This window comes from Equus przewalskii, chromosome 16 (assembly GCF_037783145.1).
Source record: "Equus przewalskii isolate Varuska chromosome 16, EquPr2, whole genome shotgun sequence".
NCBI lineage: Eukaryota > Metazoa > Chordata > Mammalia > Perissodactyla > Equidae > Equus > Equus przewalskii.
Genome location: NC_091846.1, coordinates 77472883 through 77491898, shown reverse-complemented (window position 1 = coordinate 77491898; position 19016 = coordinate 77472883). Strand labels below are relative to the sequence as shown.

Here is a 19016-nt window from a genome sequence, read left to right as displayed (position 1 = left end):
ATCCACCCCCCAAACAATTTCAGATTGACAGAAAGAGCATTCATTTAGTGTCTCAGAAAATCTGTGGCCAAGCTCCTGGCCCACAGAAAGGGAAACAAACTACAAACAAAACACGTGGCTCTTCTGCAAGACACAGTGAGAAAGGAATCTGGTGAGGCCGGGAGGCTGGTCCCCCCATCAGCAACGGGCGCCTGGAGAGCTCCGAGCTGTTTCTGGTAGATTCTGGATCTCAGCATACCTTCTGGGCTTCCTAGAGCCACTCTAGTCCTCAGAGTCTTGGAGTCTGAGCTGTGGATGCTGTCTTTGTGCAGAGTGGGATCCAGGAGCTGAGAGCATGTCTCCTTTCTCACCTGGTCTCCTGGGTAGGGCACCAAGGTCATTCTCTGACCGGAAGTGGAATTCATCCTTGATGGGGACCAATGCATTAGGGACCCCAGAGGGCACGTGTCCCAACCGACATGGGGTGGAGCACTCTGATTACTGACAACCCACACTTACTGACATTTCCTACAGCCACGGGCCAGGTGTTAGGGTAAGAGCTTATCATACATGATGGTCTTTTTCCTGGCAACAAGCCTAGGAAGGAAGATCTAGTATTTTATCCATTTTGTATGTGAAGAAATTAAGGCAAAAGAGGTTAAGTAACCTAGCCAAGGTCACGCCCTAGTAAATGGCATAGCCAATTTTCAAACATGGGTGCTTCACAGTCCATGCTTAGTTGATGTACAACGTTGCCTTACATTTCTAGTCCTCAGAGCTGACTTCCCCAAAAGGGACAGTGGAAGAAGCCAGGGATAAGAAGGCCTGTGGTGAATTCTCTAGAGAATGTATAGAGGCCGGGTCCTCAGCAGTTTCCAAAATGTAGAGCAAAGTGAAAGCATCATTGCCCAGAATGGTACAAGGGGCTGAGGCTCCAGAAAGAAGAAATAAATGCTGATTAAAAAGTTGTTTGTGGATGTACCTAAATGTCCTTCTGTTCACAGAATCTCTCCCTCCACCCAATCCAACAGTTGGAGGGCTGCTGGTAGGTTAGGAAATCAAAAATAAATAGAAGAGAAAAGCTATGAATTTGGTTCCCAAAATTACCCGAGTTGGTGAGGCTGCGGGGCCTCCCTCCGTCTCGCTGGGTTGTACAGTTCAAGGGGATGGTGCCCAGTAACAGGGAAGGGTCTTTGTCTGAGACACTCATGGTATTCCTTGAGCTGTTCCTTGCTGAGCCCACGTGACGTGGTAGAAGCAGGAGATTCTGTTTCCTTAGCACCAAACATGGGCCTGGGGACTCTCCCCGGGGTTCCTGAGGCCAGCATTCTTCAGACTCCTTCAGTCCCTCCAAGTGCTTAGATGCACATGTACACGTGATGTCTCATCAGAGGGTCTGCCCTTCTCCGGTTGCTGGCTGAGAGCAGAATGTAGACCTTAAACATTCTGGAACCTTCTACCACTCGTCCCGCCCTCCATCCCCAATTATTGAGGCCAACACCACTCTGATCCCAGCTTTCTTCAAGCAGTGCATACCTCTGAAACTCACACCTGAGTAAAAGGTGAGGGTCGTTTGGGTGCTTCACAACACAAAGTTATCACTGATACACCTTAGATCAAGTGGGCCATAGTCAGAACACAAAGGGGAGGGACAGACACCTTGAAATTATACCTGTAACAGAGAAAAACAAATGCAGATTAGTCTCTCCCTCACTTTCCTTGCCACAAATGTTTACACTACATCCGTGTATTCCATCAACCCAGAAGAATATGTCAAATTAGGATACAGCCTTCAAACACCACTTGGCTCCAATTATAAATGATTCTCTGTGTGTTTCCTCTGCGGCTTGTTTCTTCTTGCTCTGAGCACACAATGGCCTTCCACCTCGCAGTCCTGCTTCCTTGAATCAGCTTTCATCCTGTGGCTGGGGGAGTTTTTAAAAACCGCGAATATCACCCCCTTACTTCCCCCTAACCTTCAATGTCTCCTTGTCCACGGGATCCAGTGCAGACTCCTTCGCCTGCTCTTTGGGCCCTGACTCTGAACAACTCAAGGCCCCACCACCCTGATCTGCATCGGACGCTCTTCCCACAGTGCCCACTTGTAGCTCCCTCACCAGAACTTTGTGTCTTTATAAGAGCCCTTCCTTTGCATCTTTCCCCTTTGTGTCCAAGGAGTGAATGACTGCTCACCCTTCAAAACCCAGCTGAGCATCATCTCCTCCAAGAGACGTTTCCTTACTTCCTCAGAGAGGGTTTATTTCTTCCTCCTTTGTGGCTGTGCTGGAACTTGGCCTAATTCTTCTCATGGCATTTATTACACCATATTGCAATAATGTGTGTACATCTCTGCTTCTATTTACTCTGAAATCCTTGAGGGCAGAAGTCATTTGTTCATTCATGTTTATTTCCCTGGTGGCTGGCACAAGTCTGGAAACATCTAAATTCTCAATGAATTGTGTGTTGAGTGAATCATGGTTCCCTGAATGGGAGGGCTGGGGAGGGGGAAGGGAGGACCATTCCTCCTAGAGCAGGACAAACAGAAAGAATTAGAGGGAAGGGACAATTTTTTCTCATCCTAAGACTTTTTAAAAAAGAAAATTGTCCTTTAACATCTTCAATGAATAAAGTCGTCAGGAGAGAACAATTTTTTCATCTCTGACTGGGTTCTAGTGGGAGATGGAAGTGGCTGTCAGAAAAGAAAACTGTCTTGGGAAAGCAGAAAATAATATGAGTTGTCAGACATTGAGCGTTAGGTATGTTTCCGCTGTGTGCTGTGAGCTTTAGCCAGCCCTGGTGTCTAGTGGTTAAGATCCAGCCCTCTCACTGCTGAGGCCCAGGTCTGTTTCCAGGTCAGGGAACCACACCACTCATCTGTTGGTTGTCATCCTGTGGCAGCTGCATGTGCTGTGATGCTGAAAGCGATGCCACTGGTATTTCAAATTCCAGCAGGGTCAGCCATGGTGGACAGGTTTCAGCAGAGCTTCCAGACTAAGACAGACCATGAAGGACCCGGCCACCCAGCCGGCCACTTCCAAAAAACACTGGCCACACAAACCCTGTGAATAACGGGGGAGCATCGTCTGATAGAGCCCTGGAGGGTGGGAGGTGGGAGGGTGAGAGCGAGAGGATGGCACAGAAAGTCTAGGCGAGGCTCCTCTCTGCTGTTCATGGGGGCGCTAAGAGTCTGAACCCACTCAACATTAGAGACATTATCCCACTCCATACTTGTTTCCTACAGATAGTTGTTACTTCTTACCATCATCATCCTTCACAGGGTTAATGGTCTGAGCTGCTTGAGCACCAGAATAGGTACCATAGTCATTAGATTCTCTGAAGTCGGAAATGAACATGTGATGCAAGGAAAATCTCCAAATGACGTGCTCGGGAAACGGCTGACTGTCCACTGTGCACAAAGCATTCTGGACCAGTGAAAAGGAGGAGAATGACGTGGTATCTCATTCGGGGAGAGATTGAGAAGGCAGTGGACTAATTTGATTGGAAAAAAGATTAGGATACATATTGCAAACTCATAGTATAGGACCTAAAATGCCAAGATTAGGCTTAAATTCTACCCTATTTCAATAGCTATTGAAGGTGACATAATCAAATCATATATATATATATATATATATATATATATATATATATATTTTTTTTTTTTTTTTGGTGAGGAAGATTGGCCCTGAACTAACATCTGTTGCCAATCTTACTCTTTTCGCTTGAAGAAGGTTGTCCCTGGGCTAACATCTGTGACAATCTTCCTCTATTTTATATATGGGATGCTGCCACAACATGGCTTGATGAGCAATGTGTGGGTCTGTGCCCAGGATCTGAACCCGTGAACTCCGGGCCACTGAAGTGGAGAGTGCAAACTTAACTGCTGTGCCACCAGGCCAGCCTCTCAAAGTCATATTTTTAAAGAATTGCTATCAACTGATAGGACACGTTGGGATCAAGGACATTTTGGGGACAGGGCACAGTGACGGTGTCAGCATAGTGTCAATCAGGAAGCAAGGGGCTGCAGTGAGGAGAGCACTAGACATGGAGTCGTCGAGCTTCTTGTCAGGGACAACTCTCCCCCTCCTGCAGTGACACTGAGAACAAGGCCCTCCAGCCTCTCGAGGCTTTGATTTCTAATCCCCAACCTTAGGGGACTGAGCTGCAGACACAGCAGTCCCTATGGACCTTCCAAATCTAGAGGTCTACACTTCTATGACTCCAGAAATAGGTGTCGAGGACCAGGGTGAAGGATGGTGGTTTGGAGACATCGAGCCCGAGAGAACGAGGAGATGGGTTTGTCTCTGACAGAAGAAGAGGAGTTCCCTAAGGGACTGACGTGTAATTATTCTGCAGCAATGCAGTTTCAGGAAATCGAGTAAGTTCTTCTGAAAAGACGGACATTGGGCTGGCTTCACTTCCAAAGGCTTCTTGGAACTAGATCCTTAACTGAACTTGGGAGGAAGAGAGGGGGAGGATTAGCTGGTGGAACAGTGAAGAAATGAAGCGAACCAGACGGCCTGACACCCCTGCAGCAGGACCCTGTCTACTCGTGTTTTCGCTTATTCATCTGTTTCCAGGGGCCGCCTGCAATGAGCAGGGTACAGTGCTATAGAAACAAAACTAAAGACAATACCGAGGAGAGTGGTCGCCGCTCAGGCTGGGGCCGGAGGATTGCTGCTATAAATCATATGTGAGACGGCAAAAGGCTGGCTGAGAAGGGGGAGAGGGAGGCAGATCCCAGAACCACAGGTGGTTGCATCCGGGTCAGAAGCTGCCTGCTCAGACTGTGGCCACTCAGTACGTGGCTGACGAGCGGGTGTTCAGTCCAAACTGATGATGATGAGAAGTCCTGGAGCTTTCAGCTACTTCTGTTGTGCACGAGAGTGATGGCTGACGCTGGGACAGTGCTTAGGGGCTAGTGTGACGACTGCCGTATAAATAATGGAGTGGCACCAGCCCAGGAACCACCACACACGGCGCTCAAAGTAACAGCAGTCCCCTGGCGTTCCCAGTCTCGCTGGGCCCCGTCCATAATTAATGGAATACCTGAGCACTTGGATTTCTTTTGTTTGGGGTGCTTGCCCGAATCACCTTACTGTTGAAAAAAGCAAGAGAAATCGTGTAATTTGACTCTCTAGTTGAGATGAGTTATGCGACACTCTTCTTGTCTCCATCTGCATAACAGAAACGATCCTTCACGCTTTCCCTTAAATTCACGGCAAGACTGCTCGGGCAGGAGCACACTAGAGGCTGCGGGAATGACTCCTCAACTTCTGATTTTCCAGCATCCAGAAGCACTTTGGCCGACTTTGGCTAATTAAGCTGCCCTGAACATGGAGAACGTAAGGGGGAAAGCCACACAGTTATTTCAATTTTTCTGAAGGAAACAAGGTCCCAGTCATGTGCTAGATGACGCCAACATTTCAAGACAGGAATGTGAGCGAAGCAGAAACATTTGGAACCTCAGGAATGAGACAGTAAAAAATGTGATGATTTTGCTCCGTGTCTCTAAGTGTTAAGGGAAACTTCTCCGCTTCCCTGAAGAACAATCGTGAGCAACATGTGAGCACCCGCAGTGTACACTTGGCCCGGAAACAAGTTGATAGGAAGAACACAAAGTCTATAAAATTTGTACATCTGAGACCTTGCAATTCCACTTTGAAGATTTCATATTTAGCAACTCTTTGAAATAGTACCATGTTCTGTTTTTAATAACAGAAAATAAAAAAAAGCAAGAGCTTCCCTCAAACAGAGGTTAATTTTGTCATATAATGTGAAATTTGGAGGTAAGGAGCCCAGGGCTAGGCTGGCGGCTCGGGGATGCCATTGCCATTCAGTCTCTTGCCCGCTTTCCACCATGCCCTCCTCAGTGAGTGGTTTTTAGGTCACAGTTCCCAGATGGCTTCCTATCTCCACTCATTGCTTCTGTTTCTCAGGCAGGGAAATAGGAGTGGACAAAGCAAATGCAGGAGACCACGGAAATGATGGGAGCCACATCCACTCCTCTTCAGAGGGCCGTCCCAGAAGTACCACTCAGCATCTTCAGCTCACACAGTATGGACCAGACTTTGTCATATGGGAGGTGAAATGATTAGCCAGGGACAGTTCCACAGTGAACAAAATTGGGGTCATATCAGCAAGAAGGGAGAAAAGAGATGTCAGGTAGGCAGGTAATAGGATCTGTGACAATAATGACTAAAGACTGCACATAAATTTTACAGTTACATTATATATAATGTATAAAACATATATCATACATACATACGTGTATGTAGATAGATAGATAGATGATTGATAGATAGTTGAAATGAGAAACAACCAAAAGACTCCAAAATGAAGAGTTTGGCTCAAAGAAATGGTAATCATCCATACAGTGGAATACCACTCAATCAATAAACATCAGGCCGGAGAAGGATAGCTCAAACTTTGCAAAACTTCAGGAGGCATTGCTAAGTGAAACTAGATCTCACACAGCTTGTGCGGAAAGACACCATTTAGGCAGGGGAAATTGTTATGCGCATGTGAACACAGGAAAATAACCAGAAAGACCTACCAAGATGTCAGTGGCATTTATAATGGTGTGGAATGAAATTATGAGTACTAAATGATTATATAAATATCTTTGTGTTTCTATGAGTTTTCCAAGGTTTCTACATTGAACAGATACTACTTTTGTAATCTAAAAATAAAAAGCGATGAGAAAGATAAAGGGGTGAGTTGAACTTTTCTTGATGGAATCCCGAGGAAATGAGTCGCTCATGGAACTGGGCCAAAGCAACAGAAAGCTGGTTTCTGGATTTGGATAGTTAATATTCAAGGAGTTCAGGACTTATTTGTGGTAAGCAATAGCAGGGCCGCCTGCCAGATGTCCTCAACCATCCACATTTGCTTTTAGGACAGGTAAACAGACGAAAATGAATGTGCTCTGTCTATTTTTCATTGAATTTTACTTTTGTATTTCATTGAAGGCTTAATATTGTTGATTTTTAAAAGACTTGGTTAAAATAAAAAGACCGCTACAGAACAAACAGAAAAACAGGGTAAAAAAAACATAGAATGCTACTGTGCGCTGGTCTTAAACCTCATTGTTCCCTATGAAATAATGTGGGTTTTTAAAAAAACTTTTCATTTGAAGTCTTTTCCTTTGCAATTCAATTGAAACTGCAAAAAAATTGCATTTCCTGGGGGAAAATCTCTTTTACTAAAATGAGGGAGCCATTTATCCCCATGCAGAGAATACAGCAGAGGGTGTGTTATGAGAGGGTTTATATTTATGCTCTGTGCACATCTATATTTATAGGACACACATCCTAATAAGGGCATCCACGACCAGCTGAAGCCCTTCTGGTCAAATCATTTAAAGTGTTACTGACGTCACTTTGAAAGGGACCCCCTCACATGGGGTCTAACAGGTGCTGCGGAGTCTGTGCTCACTCACTGTCAGAGGCAGCCCTCCCAGGGAGCAAAGAGCCCCATGACCAAAACAAGAGGTCCCCGCTCTCCGGGCTGAGCGCCTGGGGCAGCTTACCCTAGGACACTGAACAGCAGGTTGAAAACTTACACCAGGGAACCCAAGTTCTTTGCCTTACTTTTTCGATGTGAAACATTCATCTGTTTTGTAGGTTAGGAAGCAAAGTAAAAGGGTGAAGCTTTTCTAGTAAAATGCCTGTAAACCCTATTGGGCTATTTTTCATATTCATTTCATTTTTCAGTTACAGCATATATCTCCCTATTTCTTTTCCATCATACTCCTGGGAAAGAAATGAGAAAGTGACCATATGATATATGGGAAGACAAGAGGATTGGTGGAGGCTCAAAATGAGACAAGCCTTGTATCCAGATAGCCTTTTATTAGCGGAGAGAGGCATGCAATAGAGGCAGAAACATCTTATTGTAGGGGAGGTGGGGGACAGAACACCAGCTTTGGAGTTCAAGATATATTTATTCGTCCAATAAATACTCATTGGGCACTTCCTGTGTGCCAAGTACCGTTCTAGGATTTGGGGCTGCAAACCAGATAAAGCCCCTCCACCTCACCCTTTGTGGAGCTAACATATAGCAGAGAGAAGCAGAAGCACAATAAGATGATTTTAAGTTCCAATGAGTGTGAGGAAGAGGAGGAAGGCATTGGGGCAGGCGACAGGAGAGCAGGACTGTGCGGTGGCGGTGGCGACTGTAGGCAGGATTGGGCAGAGACCGTCTCAGTAAGAAAGTGGCGTTTAGGCTGAGAAGTTTACAAGATGTGGCCAGGCATGGAAAGATCGGGTGGGGGGCACTCCAGGCAGAGAGAAGAGCAAAGGCGGAGGGTCTGAGGGGAGAAAGAGACTGACATGCCGATTCTGAGATCATTTTTATGGCTCTTTTGGCAACAAAAGAAGATGAGATTCAGAGGACATAATAAAAGGGGGCCCCAGAATATTGGCGTGGAGAAAAGAATAGATGCTGGAGTAGAAGATGGTCGATGTTCTCATCACAGGCCGGCTTAGGGAAGATCCCAGTCCAGTGCAACCTCGGTAGTTTCCAGAATAAAAGTGCATTGAAATATTCTACAAAACAGCTATCATAACAATAAGTGTAATTTACAAGCTAGTTATTAAAATAGCTCACACAGCACTTTTACATGTATTATCTTACTAAATTAATTCAAACCCTCAGTCATTCATTCATCTGGGAATCCAAAAAATATTATTTCATTTTGTTGGATCAAATTTGCCAAGATCATGCAGCAGGCCCCCATCTCAGTCAGCTGCATGATCATGCATTACAGCTGCTCCCTCCCCAGCCACTGTTTCATAGATGTGGGCTCATCCCAACCAGTGAGATCTTTCAACACTCAGGACTGTTAACTTTGAGTTTTCAAGGCTTATCCTGCAGACAGTGGATGATCTTTGGGTGGGAATAGGAGCTGCCCTTTAACTTTTCTCAAGCCTTCTAGATTTAACTCATAAGTTTGTTGTGAACATAAAAGAGATCCTAGGTGGGGCCACCTAGGTTTATTTTTATCCTCTTTAATCCTCTGTGAGATTATGGCACTGAGTGAATGAAAATAGCGTACTCTTTCCAAAATTTGCAGATTCTCCGTTGGAGTGTAGTCCTGATGGAACACAACACAGATTCAACTTGTTATTCACATAATCTCCAGAGTAGTGACATTCCTAAGTGCAGGCCTTGAATGGGCCAAATGATGGTGCCCTTTGAGGGCACCACACAGCACTGGTTACTGCTCCACCAGGAGTCGAGAAATGCAACACTCCTTCAGGCACTATTCATGCGTATGTGATTGTCATCTTCAGCTCAGCTCTCCTAAACATCAAAGTAGAAAAGAAACAATCCTATTACTTGAATACAGTGATGAAAATGAGGATTAGGTTTTATTTTAATCCTTTTTAAAAGGAGAGAACAAGTACCCTTACTCAGTGCCAAACCCTACAGAAAGTTATTTATGGGAGAGAAAAAAACCTCAAGAAGACACCTGGGGAAAAAGGACAACAAGTTCTGACCAGGGGGAGGAAAGTTGTTATGAGATTGGGTGTCTTCCCCTTTAAAATTCTCCGCTTTACACAAATGGAATGCTTTATGTTGTAAATAAAGCTGTGTTTAATCCCTTAAAAATGTGTCCCCTGAGCCATTATTATGGGGTCATATTTGTCACGGATTCTACTGAGATGTGTTCATTTTGCACCAAAAATATGAAATAGAGGGAGGGGCTCTCATGGGCTCCAGATATCGGAATTGATTATCTGCGTTAAGAATGAAGAGGGCTGTGCCAAAGGAGTCAGGTTGTGAGTAAGAACTCAGGAAGAAGAGGGCAAGAACACACTTGGATGGCGTGTTCTTGACTTGCCCCATCACTTCAACCACAGGAAGGATTTTTAAAGTTTCTTGCACCATCATCATTTGGTGACTCATATTGTGGGTTAATCGTTCTCTTTTCCCTGCTTTTCCTTGCTTCTCATGGCCCACCATAAATCAGAGGCTCAGGGCAGACCAGCTACAGAGTGAGTGTTGCTGGTAGAGTGGGAGGTTATTTCATCCACAGTGGCCGTCAGAATTTCTGAATGTGTTTCTCGGATATGCCTGAGAAAAATGTTGTCTCTTGGTGGAACCACTTGCTAAGAGAGCAAGGGATGATGTTTAGCTTGCGGTTTTGTGGAGAATGTCAATCCCAGCCCGTTTCCAGAGATAACAGTGTTTTACCCCATTGGCTGTTAGTCCTTGAGGAGTCATCTCCTTCACCATCTGACTGACCTTGTTGCATACATTAAAACGCAATGCTCCCATGACACTTTGATACATTTTGATTCTTCTTCACGGCTTTCTGGGTATTCACTACCTTTTATTGTCAATGTTAGGGGAATGTCATGGCCTCATCACGGTCCTGAGTTTCCAGTCAGGAAACTTTGAACAGTCTTCACTGTTCAAAGAAGACTCACTAAAACCACCTTTGTCACAGGAAGTAGTCTCCCTCCACATGACTTATGTCCTATATAGTTTTTTTAAGCTGGCATTGTAACATATTTAATCAGTTTTATTCCCGTTATCAAGTTTCGTGAAAATATCTATGTTTCATTTTTAAATCAAATAAACATTACAAGATACCTCGCAAAGATGACCCCCCCAAATTATAGCCTTAATGGTGAAAGATTTTTAGCCACATTTTGTTTCATTACCTCCCTCAGTGTATTGATATTTTACTACCCAGAAAAAACCCTGTTTCTTCAAATGGCTCATTTCTGAACATGAGGAATAAAATTGGGTCAGTCTGTCCTTACAATAGTTTTCTGGTTCAAAGCATTTCAGATGAATGCAAGCTTTTGAAGAGAATAAACCATTTGAGATCAATTCCATTTCCATTGATTTCAGCAAGGGTCCTGGTAAAGAGGAACAGCGCAATAATGTAAACCTGGGACCCTTTGGAAAGCAGATCAGCAGCAAGTGTGTAAAATAATGTCCACTGTGAGTAGAGAGGAAGGAAGTACCTGTTTCCTTTTACTTAAAAGATTGGACCAGACTCTCCTTTTCGGATTGTCCTTTGTGGATTCCCAATGAATTGGTTTCTCAATGCCTTCTTATGGTCCACTTGCTGCCTCGTTCATCAATTTGGTTGTTGCTCTTGTTGGAAATGTTCTTGAGCGATTTTAAAGCACATGCCCTCAATTTGTTGTGGGAGTGAAGCACACCTCTTTTCACTAATAGACAACCTACTCTAAGGCTCCTGAAAATGCTTCCGTGAGGACTTGGCATCTGAATGCAGCGATATTTTTTAACGATGCCTTGTAAACAAGTGTTCTCCACCTTAGGAGTATCACTGGAGCCCCATCCTCGTGACTTGGCATCTGTGGGCTACAGAGCGGTGGCTGAATGAGTGTGTTGATGGATGAATGCAATAAATCAGGGCAGTTTCAACATTCTTAAGGGACAAGAGTAAAAGGGTTAGGAAAAAAAATGGAAATAAACAAGTGGTTTTCAAAGGCAAGAGATTACATAGCTCTGGACATACCGGAAACCGTATCAGGACAACTTTTCCAAGTCCTTTAGTGAACCTAGCCCTCTTCTGATTGGCATGTCCTCTGCCAGGCCAGTGCTGGTCCTTCTGTGGGCAGCTCATACTTACTGTGCCTTTAATTCCAACAACTGAAGTGGGTGGAAGCCCCTCTCAGCACATGGAGATGAACAGAACTAAATTCTCTGTGAGCATCATCGAATTCGCTTCTCAGATGGCTTCCCATTGTCAGCTACCTGGTGAGGACGAGTGACGATCACCAGGCAGGCTCCACCAGGACTGCCAAATTAATCTTCAAAATGTCCCAAGTTCTTATGATGATGTAGCTTCAACATTTTAAAATCGAGGAAGAGCCTATCAGCTCTCCATCCGGTAATTCAAAAGCTGGTTTTCACAGCTTTGTCTTTGCACGGACTGGAAAAGTGCTACCGTGTTTAAGATCCCTCTGAATTTTACTTATTCTGCATTTCTAAATATATTCATTCTTTCCTTTCTCTGTTAAGGTGATAAGTCCATGGATAATGACCTGTCCAAACGAAGTTATCAAAATGTTAAAAGAGTAAAGACCTCTAATTGAAACCAAAAGCATGTTCTCTTGACCTTTAGGACAGATTTCAGCCTTGTGGTAGAACTTGAGCCGGTGGTAGTAGTGGAAAGTGAGTGATGGCGAAGGCGTCTACAGTAAGAAGTAGCGTTAGCTCCACTTCCTCTCAAGCCCCATCACTCTGAGCAACATTCCAATTCCAGAAGTCCTCAGAGGCCACTTGGGGACTGGGTTGACATATAAATAATCAAGTGGAGAAAAAACACAATAACTTAACAATGGAAATAAGTGGCAAGTGGCGTTTTGATCTATGGCACTTAAGAAGAGGCTGAAATACGAACTCTCATGAGGCCGCGGAGAAACTCCCAATTAGACGCTGTTGATGGACGTGTTATATTAGATGGCGTACACCCCTTCTTGGGATTTCTAGAGCTTTGTTTCCTTATTTGAGGGCTGGGACTACCTACTTCTTCTTTTATCAGAGATTATAAGTGACTAAACTCAGCACCAGATTTTTACTAACAAAGATTTCTATCAGTTGTTTATAAAGTTGAATACAGACAAACCCGATTGATAATGGGATTTTTTATTATGGATCTTTAACTGAGCGTGTGAAAGATGCCAATACAATGCCTCCTCTCAGAATGTAGGAATGGAATGCATTTTAAAAATTCAAAATATTACCTGTATTTTGGGCATAAAGAGAAGCCGCAAATCAGTCTGAAATTCCAGGAGCAATGAGCCCTAGAATAAGAATATGCTTTTAAAACAGACTGCTTAGAAGAACAAAATGTTACAGTATAATGTAACCCTGGTAATTTCTTCATTGGAACTTTCCACCCACTCCTTCTGAAAGGAAAAAGGACTCTTGAGTCCTGCGCTCCCATTATGCGTTTACTCTTTCCTTAATAGTAGCTGGCATATTAGCTGTTGAGTAGAATGTTCTGGGACTTCTCACTCTGCCTTCATTATTCCTTTTTATTCTATGAAGTGGCATTCCTTGTTAGTTATGAGGTGGAAAATGAGGGTATTGTAATTTACCATACTTGCTCACGAGAAATAAAACTAAAAAGAAATTAAACTATTTTTTGTGTGTCTGAAAAGGTGTTTAAAGATTAGCTAGAATAATTCAATTCTCAATTCCTCCACCACATCTAATTAGGATGCTTTCTTAATTAATCATTAATATAATAGGATAATTTAAATTAACGTGATAAAAGGTGACGTCATGTTTTGAACTGTTGAATTTTACTACACATTTAGAATATGTCACTGAAAGAATTCCTAGTGATAAGGCTATATTCATCTTATTTGGAAGGACCCACATTCCTGTGCCACTGGATTCTAACATCGCTTGCTGAATAAAATGAGAAGGTATTGAGAACCACACTGTGCATGACCTCTCCGAACTTTGAATATGGAGATAATAGTCAACTCATAACGAAGAGACTAGAGAATGCCTCAAGAACTTCCTAAGGACACTGCTTCTGTGGTAGTAGAGCGCTAGGATAGTAATTTTGTCAAACTGAAAGTTGAATAACTCATTCTGTGGATGATGTGAGGCCCACTCTCTATCTATTATTCGTTCCCATCTTGCTGCTAGAAGAAACGAAAACACCAGAATAGTAGCTGAAACAGTATTAAACTTTGGCCTGCTCCATTTTTTGTAGGTGGTCAAAACTCACGACCAAATCAAATATTTTGATCACTTAAATATTTAGGTTGCGATCATTAATTTACTCTTCTCTGAGGACTATAGGCAAGCCGTAATGGCGATATCCATAAAGATAATAATCCTGTGGAATGCAGTCCTGTGAAACTGCAGACTGGTTTTTACTTATCCACACGTTCAGGTATTTTAAAAGCAAAACGTGGCAGGCCCTGCCCTGCCTCTTACTGACTGTAACTGAGCAAACTACTTACTTACCCGGACCTTAGTTAATTTGTCTGTTCAACAGACATAACGCCTGCTTTGTAGAGTTCTGCAAAACACCTGGAGTAGCCGGTACCAGTAGATACCTATTAAATACTTAGTAGATACTTATTTGGTCAAATACAGGTCAAAATAGATGGACCAAATACCCATGGGCATGTTTTCTCCAAAAATTTCCTTGTCATCTATTCTCTAGACTTATTTGCTAATTTCTAAATTTGCTGATACACTGTATATTCCTCAACACTATTAAATTCAAGGGAAATTTTAGAAGAAGTGCAAAGAAAATGAACAGTTCTTTGAAAGACACAACGACCATTGATCTAATCATGGGGCCATATGCCCGCTGCACCGCTTCTCATCTCTTTTCCCCAACTCTTGCCTGAACCTTGGGAAACTAGACAATGGGCACTCCAATAAGTCTGCAATTATCAAATAGTTTTCGTTTTGTGAATTCAACTTTTGTGGAGATCTTAAGTAAACTGTTTTATGATTTGATCTTGCTATGCTAGATGTAGTTGGTGTGTAATCAGAGATTTTACGTAATTAATAATGATCATTTGGTCCGTGTATGTTAAAACTTTAAAATTCAACAGGTACAATAGCTATTCATGACTTAAAAGCAAACTCCTTGCCTCAATAAGAAGACATTTAAGAGTACTTGGAGCCTACAGGCATTAAGCCCCTTTGTGGAGTGAATACAGTTGAGATATTTTATTTTGATTTGAGTTTCATCCAAACTACGTATCCCATGAACCCACTGAATCTAAGTGAGACTAGGTGGGTGGGAATCTTCAGTGAGTTGAGAGGAGTGGGTGCTGGAGGACGAATGGGGTCTCTATTCTGTCCCACCAGGATGGGGTTGGGTAACGGATGGAAGGAGGCAGACACCAGAGGCAGGAAGCTGAGGGCACGGTGGACAAGGTGCCACAATGCTTTGGAAAGGGCTTCAGACCGCGTTCCTCTGGACTGTGTGTGACACAGTCAGAGACGTGAAGAAATTGATTTGCTCAAAAATGAGGAGAGGCATGTCATCCCCTTGGCTAGACCAGACATAATACTTAATATGCAGTCTTTCTGGCAGAGAGAAAGTCTCCTTCAGGTGCTGGCAGCATGGAGCTGTTGAGTCATTACGTGTTATGGAGCATGTCCAGGATGATTACAATAGAAACCATTATGGCTAGGATTGGCAATGCTATTCTCATTTTAGGATCTATTAGTTGTTCCATTATACAACCCAACTCAGACATTTCAACCCTTTTTTAACTAAAGCTTGGTAAAATTTTCCTGGTAGTAAAAACTTCTTTGCATTTTAGAGTGTCTCTTAGTGCTGTGGAAGTTGAGTGGGGAAAATTTAGAACGTATATGGAGTGCTTGTGCTTAAGCACAACATTTCCTAGTGATATTTAATTGATGGTAGCTGCAAATATGTACTGTGCAAACTATTCGACAGTCTATTTTGTAGTCATCAGTGGATTTCAAGATATTTTCATGTGAGTACATAGTGTGTAGGATTTATTTGTATCAGCAAGTTACTCAATGGGCCAAGATATAATACCAAGTCCAAATCTCAAAGGCTGTTCTCTTTAAGATACCACGCTTCCTTATATCAATAGATCAACTCATATGTCAAGTCAGCCTATTAACATTGTAGCATAAATCTGGATAGTTGGCTGATTTATTAGGGTAGGACAGATAACCAGCCAAATGAGTAAGCGAAAAATTCAACTTTGAGGTGTGAGTGGATAGTTTTGAATATATCTATCAGTAAAATCATAGCGAACATGTTAGAATCCTTGGACCAGGCCAGGGTCCCATCTCCCTGGTTTGTTTTCTCTGCAGAGTGTTCCTCTCTAGAGGCATCCCGCTCCCCTCCCCAGTAGACATAGCCTCACTCCATCCAGGACCTGGACTGGGGCAAGGGGAGTGATGTGGAGGGAGCAAGATTTCAGAAGGTGCTCAGACTCCGGTGCTGACCCTGAACATGCCCGACCTGGATACCTCAGTCTCCTCACCCTGGTCCCAGCTCCACTCTGAGTCCCAGGCCAACTGGACCCCAGATGCCCTAAGAACTCTCCGTGTGGTTCCGAGTCCCAGCCAAGAGACGTCCGCCGTGTGTCTGGCCATGACTACATGCCACATTCATCATCTCCAGGATTATATTTTGTTCCTGGCACAATCCTGAGCACCCACTTTCCCTGGAACCATCCTATTTTCACACTTAATCCTCACAGTAGCCATGTGAAGTGGCTATAATTATCCTTAATGTTCAGATGAAGCTTAGGGGAGTTTTAAAAGTTGCTCTGAATCTCATAGCTAATAGTAGGGGACCAGGGACCTAAATCTAGCCTGAGGTCCAGCCTCCTCTGGTCCCCAGTTCTGATGGATGGCTCTCTGGTACAGAGCCTTCTCCTGTTACTCTGTACCCTGTACCCACTCCTAGGACTGGGGTCCCATCTTCCTTTAGCACAGACTCTGCCTGTGCGTTCACTGGCGCTGAACCCCTCTCTCTGAAATGTGATCCTGTTTTCAGTTACCCACTTGGGTCTCCAAAATCACCTCCTCTTGGTCTGGTGGTTGACAGTGGGTCTCTGGATTGCTACTTTCATCATTTAATCGCTTGTGACCTGGCGAAGTTACTTCACTGCTCTGTGCCTCTCTTTACTCATGTGAAAATGGTGATCCTAATAATATGTGCCTCAGAGGCTGTCGGGAAGGTTCAACGAGGCGTGATCTGTACATCCCTTGGGATGGCGCCCCACCCATAGGCAGCATTCAGTCAACGTTAGCAATTACGATGCTTCCTAAGGTCTGTGATTTGCCTTCCTTTTAGAAAACCCCACGTAGACTTCTGTGGTGGCAGCTGTGGGAACCCACTGTCTGCAGGACCACCCTCGGGACCATGCTTCTCTGAGCACCTAGACTTGTTTCCCTGGCCCTCCTAATCTTTTTAAGTCACCACAATGAGCTGGGCCCTGCCTTGACTCAGTGGATGGGCTGCCTTCATCAGATGTGGCTGAGGTGCTAAAATACACAGTACACGAGAATACTGTGATGGAGAAACGCCTAAAATAAGCTGGCATACAGAATGAACCGGTCACATTCTTACAGGATACGAGCCAGAGTTGCATCAACCTCAAACCCCCTCCTGGTGGGAACCTTCAACATTTCGTCCACTCTCAAGGCTGAGAATCATAGTTGTCATTTGTGAAAGACACTCTTTTGGCCCTGGCGATAGTGAGAAGTCATAGATTTTTATATTTAAATGTAAGTAGAGAGAGATAGAAAGGAAAGTTTATTTTAAGGAATTGGCTCACCTGATTATGGGGGCTGGCGAGCCCCAAAGCTGCAGGGTGGCTGGCAGGCTGGAGACCCAGCGAAGAGCTGGTGTTGCAGTTCAAATCTGAAGGCCATCTGCTGGCAGAATTTTCTCTTTTTTGGGGGAGTACAGTGTATTTTTAAGGCTTTCAACTGACTGGATGAGGACCACTCCCATTATGGAAGATAATCTGCTTTACTCAAAGTCTGTTGATTTATGTATTAATCTCATGTAAAAAATACTTTCACAGCGACATCCAGATGTCTTTGGCCAAATATCTGGGTACCACAGCCTAGTGAAGTTGACATGTAAAATCAACCATCGTACTAGGCCTTTGAAATGGGCTGGACTTCACACACACTTTCATTCTTCACCTGGGACCTCTGTGCCCTCTCTCGATAGGAGTTATTTCAGGCCAAAATCACTCGTCTAGTCTTAAGCTGTCATGGCAAATAAGAAAGTATCCACTTTGGGATGATCACGGGGCTTTTCAAATGAACAGGTGGCGTGCTCATGAAAATGGCAGACTTATCTTTATAAAATATTCTGCAGACATGAGGTGCATTCTTCTGTGACTCTTATCAACCGTCGAATCACACACACACACACACAAGTGCTGCCTTTAGTGTTCAAACAAACACCAAGTTCTAATTGGGAAACTTTGTCCTCGATGGGAAATGAGCGGAGTTTTTGATTATCCCCCTGGAGCCCACTTCCCCATGGCAGATATATAAAGAAAGGACAGTTTGTCGTTCTTGATTCTCTGATTGAGGCGACTCAGAAGACTGTGCTGTGGCGGGGGCTGGCTTTCTGCATTTTACTGCACATTTACAGAGAGCATCAGCCTGTTAATAACAGAATGAATTGTTATGATGGACGAGAACACTTTGGTGGTTAGGATATGCTTCTGAGATTTTATGGATGCTGGAAGGAACAAAAATATGATGCTTTAATACTCCAATTTGTACATGCAGTACAAATTGTAATTGTTTGGGAAACTGCTCTGTTTTACTTTTATAGGAATGATATACATAGAAAAACATTATTTTTTGTGTCAAATAGGTAGTAAAATTGTACAGAGGCTGAGACATCTGAGCATGTAGGGAACTGAAGAGCCTGGACCTGCTCGTTATCGTTTCTGAGCACTTAGTTCTCCCCATGTGGGACTTGGAGCTATTTTGAAAGAATGTGGATGTGGGAGTCAGAGCTTGCTGCAAGTGCAACTTAAGCTCTGAAATCAAAAGTTTCCTGTCATGCTTGAGAGAAAGGAGAACTGAAATAGGTTTAAACTTCGCTAAATGAGACCTGTGACTCTGGGCGGTCCGGTTGTTTTTCTCTGAAGTCTGGCATCCTTTTCCTCAAGGTGGTCACCTTGGGTGGGGTCTGTGTCTCCCGTCCAGTGTCTCCAGCACAGAAACCCTCTGTCAGGTGGTCACAGCCCGTGGTCAACACTGTATGCCATTGTCTCTGAAGTGGCACCTGCCCACCTGCCCTTTCTCTGTCCCTGGTCTCCAAGTCCTGCCTCTGGCTCACAGGCATGTCCCACCCTCTCCGTAATTCTCCTAGAATCTCAAGTCTTCACTTCAGATGCTTCCTTGCTGTTTGCCTCTAAGACCAAAACAAAACCCTCATTCTTTTATCATTCTGGACCATCTTCTCCACTTTTGCTGGAGAATTTACACTGCTTCTCTTCCCCAGTAGCCACCTCTTCTTTTCTACTAAGGCTTGGGGAACA

At 43.8% G+C, this 19016-nt stretch overlaps 1 long non-coding RNA gene across 2 annotated transcripts; it reads right to left on the bottom strand.

Moving 5' to 3' along the window:
• Nucleotides 1-7812: 7812 nt before the first annotated feature.
• LOC139076535 (uncharacterized) lies at nt 7813-18092 on the bottom strand. Of its 2 annotated transcripts, XR_011528261.1 has the most exons (3): nt 17280-18083; nt 12714-12773; nt 7813-12011 (listed from the first exon to the last, which is right to left on the bottom strand). It is a non-coding gene; the product is annotated as an uncharacterized lncRNA (long non-coding RNA). The 2 variants fall into 2 exon arrangements; XR_011528260.1 differs by having other exon boundaries at nt 7813-12773; nt 17280-18092.
• Nucleotides 18093-19016: the final 924 nt, after the last annotated feature.